We start from the raw sequence: 8,130 nt of genomic DNA, 5'->3' as shown, positions 1-8,130 counted from the left end.
TAGAATTTTTAGCCTAGAGTAGAACTTTATCTTCATGGAAGGTGATGCGATATCCTTGATCGGCTAGTCCTGAAATAGAGACCAAATTCCTTTTGATACCCGGTACAAAAAGAACATCTTTCAATTGTAATGTAACTCTTGTTCTTAATTGAATTGAGCAGGTCCCAATTCCTTTCTGTGGATAGGTAGAATTGTCTCCTATTGTAACTTCTTCAGTTGAGTGCCCTTCAAAGGTTTCGAATTGATCTCTAAATCTGGTTATGTGTCGTGATGCTCCACTATTGATTATCCACATATGTTTGTTTGATTTTAGTTCGCTTGATAAGGCTAAGAAGAAAAGAGGATTCTCTACTTCCTTGACTTCAACTATGGTTGCTTGAGCTTTCTTTCTTTCTAGGCAGAACCCGTGAGTGTGTCCAAATTTATCACACCTGTAGCATTGAATCTTGGAGAAGTCTCTGTTTTTGTGATTATTTCCTCTCTTCCGTTTGAACTTCCTTTTCTTCCCTTTGTTGCTTGTGTTAGCATGTAGTGCTTGAATTTCTCCCTCTTTGTTTGGACCCATCCCTCTTGTAATTAGTCGAGATTCTTCTTGAGTGCAATCGTTCTTGAGTTGATCGAATTTCGGTAGTGTCGGTCTAGCACTAATGCCTTGAATAAAGGATTCCCATCTGGATGGTAATCCCTTAAGTGCTATTAGAGATAGCTCCATATCATCTACATTATTTCCAATAGTTGTCAATTGGTCTTTCAACTCTGAAATCCTCATGAACTAGGATGTGATTGTTTCTTCTTTGTTCATGTAGATATGCATTAATTGTTGTTTTAAAGTGAGCAATCTACTTGCATTATTTATTTCAAATGTATTTTGAATGGTCTTGAACATATCATAAGCTGTAGTTAGTTTTGATATGGTTGGAAGAATGTGATCTTTAAATGCATCAATTATTATTTTCTTAGCCTTGTTGTTGTGTCTTTTCCAGGTTGTTTTCTCTGGTTTGTCTTCGAGCATCTGTGTCTTCTTCTATGGATACATCTAGTTCAAGTTCTTGAAGAATTGCTATTATTCAAATTCTCCATGAGACAAAGTTGGATGCGCCTTCGAGTCTATCCTCCACTCTAACACTGTTCACCATGATCGTTCTTCCTTTGATTCTGAATGCAAGTCTGAATTTTAATAAAAAATGTCACTATCTTTTTTTTATTTCTCTACCAACGTGGCTCTGATACCATGTTAAGGAATATAGATCAGTGATAAAGAAAACAATAGCCTAATACTGTAAAGTAAGAACAAACTTTTAATGTGATCATAGATATGAATATATTGACCACTGATATATATATGATTCTGTCAAGTAATATTTGATGAATATTATTGATCGCTTGTTGTATTATGAAATTGCCACTGTTATTGATATCATGCACATCAAGCGCCGATATCATTGTATATGTATAATGGTGAAGGGTCATGTCTATGCAGGGGCATGACTTCTACGTGGCTTTATGCCATGTAGAGTCATGACCCTACGTAAACATAACTCTTCGCATGCATTAGCCAACATTCATTAGTTATTAGTTATGTATCAAAACATTTACGGTGCTTGATACTATCGGGCTTAACAGTAATACTTCGACAGTCATCGGATAATGCAACGATGACAGTCATTGATCTACTGTAAGCAGTTGGTAATATGTTAATGTTACTATCAATCAATCAATATATATATATATATCGCTTGCTTCAATCCGAATGAAGCTACATCCTTAACATTTCCAATAAAGAATGGAAAGGTAATTGTTGCCTTCTATCTTATTCTTTTGAAGCTTTGATATGTTTCAAGTTGCTTGAGAACTTCAAGTAGAACCATCTTGTTGGTTGGGTATATCGGAAGTCGGTAAGGACAATTGTCAAAACCTTGGAACTCTTATGTATGTGAATATTGGAAACTGGATAAACCAAGATCCATACTTGCTGATCAAACTTTTGGCTTCAAGAGATAACCTTTGGTGAGTTCCTCCTTGCAATGTTCTTGTTATGTACATTAGGAATGCATCATGTGCTTGATAGTTTTTCTCCTTAAGCTGCTGCTGCGAGTAACAATCATAAGATCTAAATTCACCTTCACTATTACCAACCACACCTCTACATATCAGTCCAGAATATCTGTAAGTACTAGCCAAGATGTAGATAATGTAGGAGCTCATGTAGAATGACTTTGTCCTCTCCAAATTTATCAATTGTTCATGAAGGTTGTCGCTGATTATGCAGGACCAATTGAACATCCAGATTCCCAAGGTAATTTCATCTATGAAGTAATACATCTATGTCTCAAATGACAAACCCTTAGGGCTACCCATTACTCTATTCAATAATAAGATAATGTCACCATATTCTTCGTTGAAGTATGGGCGTAGCAGGGCCTTCGACACTTTCTCTTGGGGTCTTTTCTTTTCCAACCATGATTTGTTAACATTTGCCGCATAGAGTTTAGAGTGGGCATCATAAATCTTTTGGGTATCTTCTTTGGTCTTGTAGGAGGTTTTATTGTAGTTTGGAATTCCAAACGTTTCTTGAATGGACAACTTTGAAAGATTAACCAAAACCCTCCCATCATGTGCAATGATCTCTCTTGACTGTGTATTATAGTGTCTAGCACACTCAACCATCAACTTAGCACATTGTTTAGCCAAAGGAAATCTAGCTGCCTGGACAATGTCATTTCTCATCATCCGATAGGCAATGGGTGTCGACAAGTGTCCGTCATGACCGTACATTCTCTTTTTTAATTCTTCTAAATCCACATGTCCAAGGTCAGTGTCTATGATATTCTTCCATTTAGATTTGATCTTGGATTTTGGTTGTACTCCTTTATTGGCAAACTTCATTGATGCTTTTCTGGAAGGTGCTCCTTTGATGGTCATTAACCTACATAACACATAAAAATTCAATATTATTTTCAAGATTTTAAGTGTGATTTTTTGATCTATTATATGAAAATTTCACTTTCAAACTATAAAAAGGTTATATTTTGTTGAAAAAGCAGACTGAAAGTGAAGGGTTTGGACAAGAAATTGATAAAATTGAGAGAAATAAGACAAAATAATAGAAGTATTTAGTCAATTTCAAATTGTGTTTTAGAAATTGATCTTTGTGACTACAATTCACCTTCAATTCTGGAAATTTGTCTTAAAATTAAAAAAAAAACACTTAATTTTCGGACTTCAACACTTAGAAAAAAATTCACTTCTTCAAAAATCAATTTCCTCAAAAATCTAAGAGACAACTTTTTCTCAATTGCTCTCCAAATTCTCAACCTGAATAATGAATTTGAAAATGACTGGTTGAAAATATATAGAGTTTAAGGTTTTAAAACTTAGAATCTTCTTCTTTGTTTTTTTTTCTTTTTTTTTTTTCTATTTATTTATTTATTTTTTGTGTTTTAATGTTTTAAATCTTTTCAAAATGGAAAGTTTTATTTCTTTGTCAAATTCATCGTTAACCAAGGAATCTTCTAGAACTTTCTTTAAATTTCCAAAATTCTTGAAATTTTGAAAATATTTCTAAGTGTTGGAATTATTTTCCCTTCGAAGATAATTTTAAGTGTTGGAAAATAATTAAAAATATTCATGTGTCAAATTTTATTTTCCAGCCCGTTTGTTGATGGACCCTTGATTTCATGTGCAATTTTCCTCAAATGTATATTTTCTTTAGCCATTTTTCTTTCTTCATCACGACAAGTTGATTTTAATGTCTAATCTCCAAGTCTTGGGCGAATCTTCACATATTCCATTTATGCCTAGGTAAATTCAGAATGCCTGTGTGATTTTTTTTTTCTTGTACTTGATCAAATTTCCAAGATGTTTGGACAATCTTCCTTGGGAAATTTTTATCTTCCTTTAGGCAAGTTTTCATGTCGTCTTGGTCTTTGCCACATTTTGACAATCCCTTTCATCTTCTCTTTAGCCTAGGCAGACTTTGTGTCTTAGCCAACTCGGTCTTGTTTTATTTCACCATGTCTAGGCGGACTTGGCTTCATCTTTGATAAGGCGGACTTTGTCATGTCTTAGGCAAGGCGAACTTCACTTTTAGTTGGACATCTCCTTCATGGGCAAACTTCATGTGCCTTATGCCAATGTGGACTTGGTACTTCTTCTGCCTTGCCACAACATTTTTAGAGGGCAGACTTGGAGGCTCCTTGGACATGTTAATGTAGGATGGACTTTGAAGTTGCTTAGACAACTCTTTTCATTCTTCTTTGCAAACAATTCTCTTTGGTGAATTTTGATAGGCTTGCTTTATTCATTCATGTCTTTCTTTCTCCATGGTGGACTTGGAAGAGTCTTAGCCAACTTTCCTTTCTTAAGTTGGACTTGCTTTGTCTTTGACATGCTTCCTATGCTTTGGCAGAGTTGGAATATCCTTGGACATCTTCTGCATGCCATGGTCGAATTTGGACAATCTCTTGCCTTGCTCTTCCTTAGGTAGATTTGGAATGCGTTCGTACATCATCTCTCTTCCAATCTCTGTCTTGCCTTTTACCATCCAACCTAGGTGGACTTTGTGGCTTGCGCCACACACTTTATGCTTTATTTTCCCTAGGCGGACTTTGAAGAAGTCTTGACATGTCCATGGGGCGGATTTGGAAGACATGATGCCAACTTTGTCTTGTTTTAGGAGGGGCAACCTTGAGCTTCTTCTTGCCATGTTTAGCAGCCACTTGTCTTGGGTGGACTTCATGGATGCTCTGCCATTCTTCTCCACCATACTTATTCAAATTGTCATGTTCATCTTCCTTGGGTGGATTTGCTTCTTGCTTAGTGAATTTTCCTTGACACTTAACCAAATTTTGAAATTTTATTCCCCATGGTATCAATACTTAGCCAATTTTTTGAATTTTTTGTCCCCAAGGTATCAACATTTAGCCAATTTTTTGAATTTTTTCCTTAACCAGAGGTAGGAGTTTGATGAACCTTTGCCATGGGTTACTTGACCGAAGGTAGGAGTTTGCTAGTGCTTGGACAACTTCTCTTGTGCAAGAGGCAGACTTTGGAGAGTCTTTGCCAAGGGCAGACTTGGATGTTCCTTGGATAGGTCACAGGGTGGACTTGGATGATGCTTTGCCAAGGCAGACTTGGCATGTGCTTGGACAATCCTCCAAGGCGGACTTTATGTGTCTCATGCTAAGGCGGACTTCATTCTTCCTTGGACAAGGTGAGGTTGGAAGAAGCTTGGACATGCTTCCTCTTTGCTTTGCTATCTTCAATTTAACCTTGGTGAACTTTGTCTTCCATTAGCCATCTTTGGCTTGGGCAGAGTTTGAAGATGTCTGGACAAGTCTCCTTATGCCTTGGGTGAACTTTCATCTTCATGCCACCTTTTCTCCAAAACATCTTCATTCAAATTGTCATGTCCATCTTTGACCTACCATGTTCATACTTGGATCATTTGGAACAAAAACCCTAATTAGGGTCCCACCTTGCTTTTTGCACGTAAACACACAAATCTGAAGATATGGGCACTGATCAAATGGCTAATCTTCTGGAACAAAACCCTAATTAGGGTTTCCATATGCTTTTTATGCTTAGAGACCAAAATTTTCAATTATGAGAACATGGGTAGCAATAATATGGCTTGAGGGCCAAAACCCTAATTCTGGAAAAAAGCAGAAAAAGAAAAACCCTGCTTTTTTGCACTTGGAGGCAAAAAATTTCGAATTTGAAGACATGGGTAGTAATGATATGACCTGAAGATCAAAACCCTAATTTCAAAAAAAAGAGAAAAACAAAGCCCTACTTTTTATACTTAGAGGCAATTTTTTTTTTGAATCTGACAACATGGGTAGTGATCAAATGACATGAGGAACAAAACCAAGGTTCTACTTTCAAAAAAACAGAAAAAATAAAAAAGCAAAAAAAAAAGCAGAAATTCCAAAAAATAAAAAGTTGTTAGAAATGACTCAAAGCAATTGCGATCCTCGTCCTTTAGACCTTCTAAGCACTTTGACAACACCCAAACTTGATTCTGAGCATAATTTATCAACTTGGCTCAGGATGACCTCAGAACTCTAACTCAAAAACTCTCTAAAAAATGGACTTGTGAAACTGCAGAGCTAGGACAAAATCCTAAAAACCAAAAACAGGGGGTCCCCATTTGCGATGGGGCGATGTGTGAAATAGGTCACAACAGATCCCAAATTTTTTTTCTGACAAATTGTCCTTTGACAGACTCAAGAATAATAAATTCCAACAAATGTACCCACAATGTTTGTAATCAATTCCAAAAGCTGCTATTTTCAATCAGACTTCAAATAGAGTGGATTACAGTTGTTGGCAAGCAACAATGCTTAAAATCAGAACCAAGACAAACATTAAATTAGACACAAGACATTTATTTTTGTATTCATGCTCGACTTAGGAAGGCGTGAACACTCTTTCTGCTAGGCTGAGCCTCAAAAGGTCGAAAGAAATGAAATTTGAAATTCACTAAATTGCCCTTGGAACAAAATTAACATTTTCTCAATAAACACAAGAAAGAGCTTTAGTTAAATGGTTGTAAAATCACAACACATAGGTTATAATGATTGGAAAACCTTAATCTTAAAATTTTTCCAAGATAGGGTATCTAGTGCATTATTTTCTTAGATACAAAATTGAGAATAAAAATTCTTTTGATTGTGACAAATTAAAATTTGCAGCTTTAAACATGGGGCTGAAACCCACTTAACAGAACAGAGAGGAGTCAGACTGCAACCTAGTTATAGTGTGGTCTTAGAATGCTCAATTGCAACATAGGTGGTGAGGCTGGAAGCAAGATAAATGCTCGATCAAATGTTCTAACCCCAATGTTCTAACACCATCGTGGGGATATTCATTTTTAAGGGCGATAACCAAATAAAAGTAGTTATTAAAAGTTACAATTTATAATCTATCTATAGTTTTGATAATCACCACCATATTACACGGTCAACCATTTTCAGTTAGTGTAAGTGGTCCGAAAACAAGACAGACAACCATTTATTAAAACCATTTTCAGTAATCGACGTATGTATGCTATACGTATCATAAGCAGACAAGCTTTTTTTTTATTTGGATTATTCTGTACTATATTATTATTAAGTATAATGTCAATGATATTTGATAGTGGGATGGTGGTTTTTAAATATGGTACTAGGAAAAGATGTTACAAATATTAGTTAAAATTATTGCAATCAATGTTGTTGGTCACACAAAAAAGAATCAAATTAGATGTGGATATTTTAGTATTTAATAAGAAAATTTAGAGTAGCTTTTGATTATAAGTAATTAAATGTTTTAGTTTTTCATATAGAATTAAAATTTGTTTAATAGAACATTGGAGTTTGGTTGGAGTTCAATTATAGTGGGTCTAGATAGAATTTGATTGTAACAAATGTTAAGGTCAAAGATGTGGAACAACAAAGTTACTTTATTGAAATTTATAACAATCCTAGTGAGGGTAATAACGCTAAAAAATAGCAAGCATTAATAAAACTATTCATTATAACAAGATGGTAAATGGTGGAAATTGTGTTTTTTTACTATTTATTTTAAATCCTTATTCTTTTATAGCATTTATTAAATTGTGTTTTTTTACTATTTATTTTAAATCCTTATTCTTTTATAGCATTTATTTATAAATATATAATATAAATCTTTCCTGTTTGATAGAGTTTTTGATAAGTGCTGCCATATTTTAGTGCAACTATTTGAAATCAGTGCAAGTGGTAAAAAGATAACAAAATCAAGCATTGGAACATATACATAGCATTAATCAAATACATTAAACAACAAATAATAAATTATTTATTTGTATTTATGATAAAAATGTTATATAATAGTGATAACAATTTTTATTGAGCACTAGTCATCAAAAAGAATACAATCAAGTCATATACATCAAAAAAGTTATTCATGCAATGTATCAACTAATGAATAGATGTGACCATAATCAAATGCAAAAATAAAACCATAGTGAGCTAGATATTTTTTTTTCATGATTTGGATTATAATGTATGACTAAAACAACCTACTTGTAACATTTGATAGTAGGATAATGGCTGGAAGACTTGGTATTAATCATCTTATTAATTGTTGATGTAAAACTGAAGGAAA

This window comes from Cryptomeria japonica, chromosome 6, assembly GCF_030272615.1.
Source record: "Cryptomeria japonica chromosome 6, Sugi_1.0, whole genome shotgun sequence".
Taxonomy (NCBI): domain Eukaryota; kingdom Viridiplantae; phylum Streptophyta; class Pinopsida; order Cupressales; family Cupressaceae; genus Cryptomeria; species Cryptomeria japonica.
Note: the sequence above shows the minus strand (reverse complement) of the source record.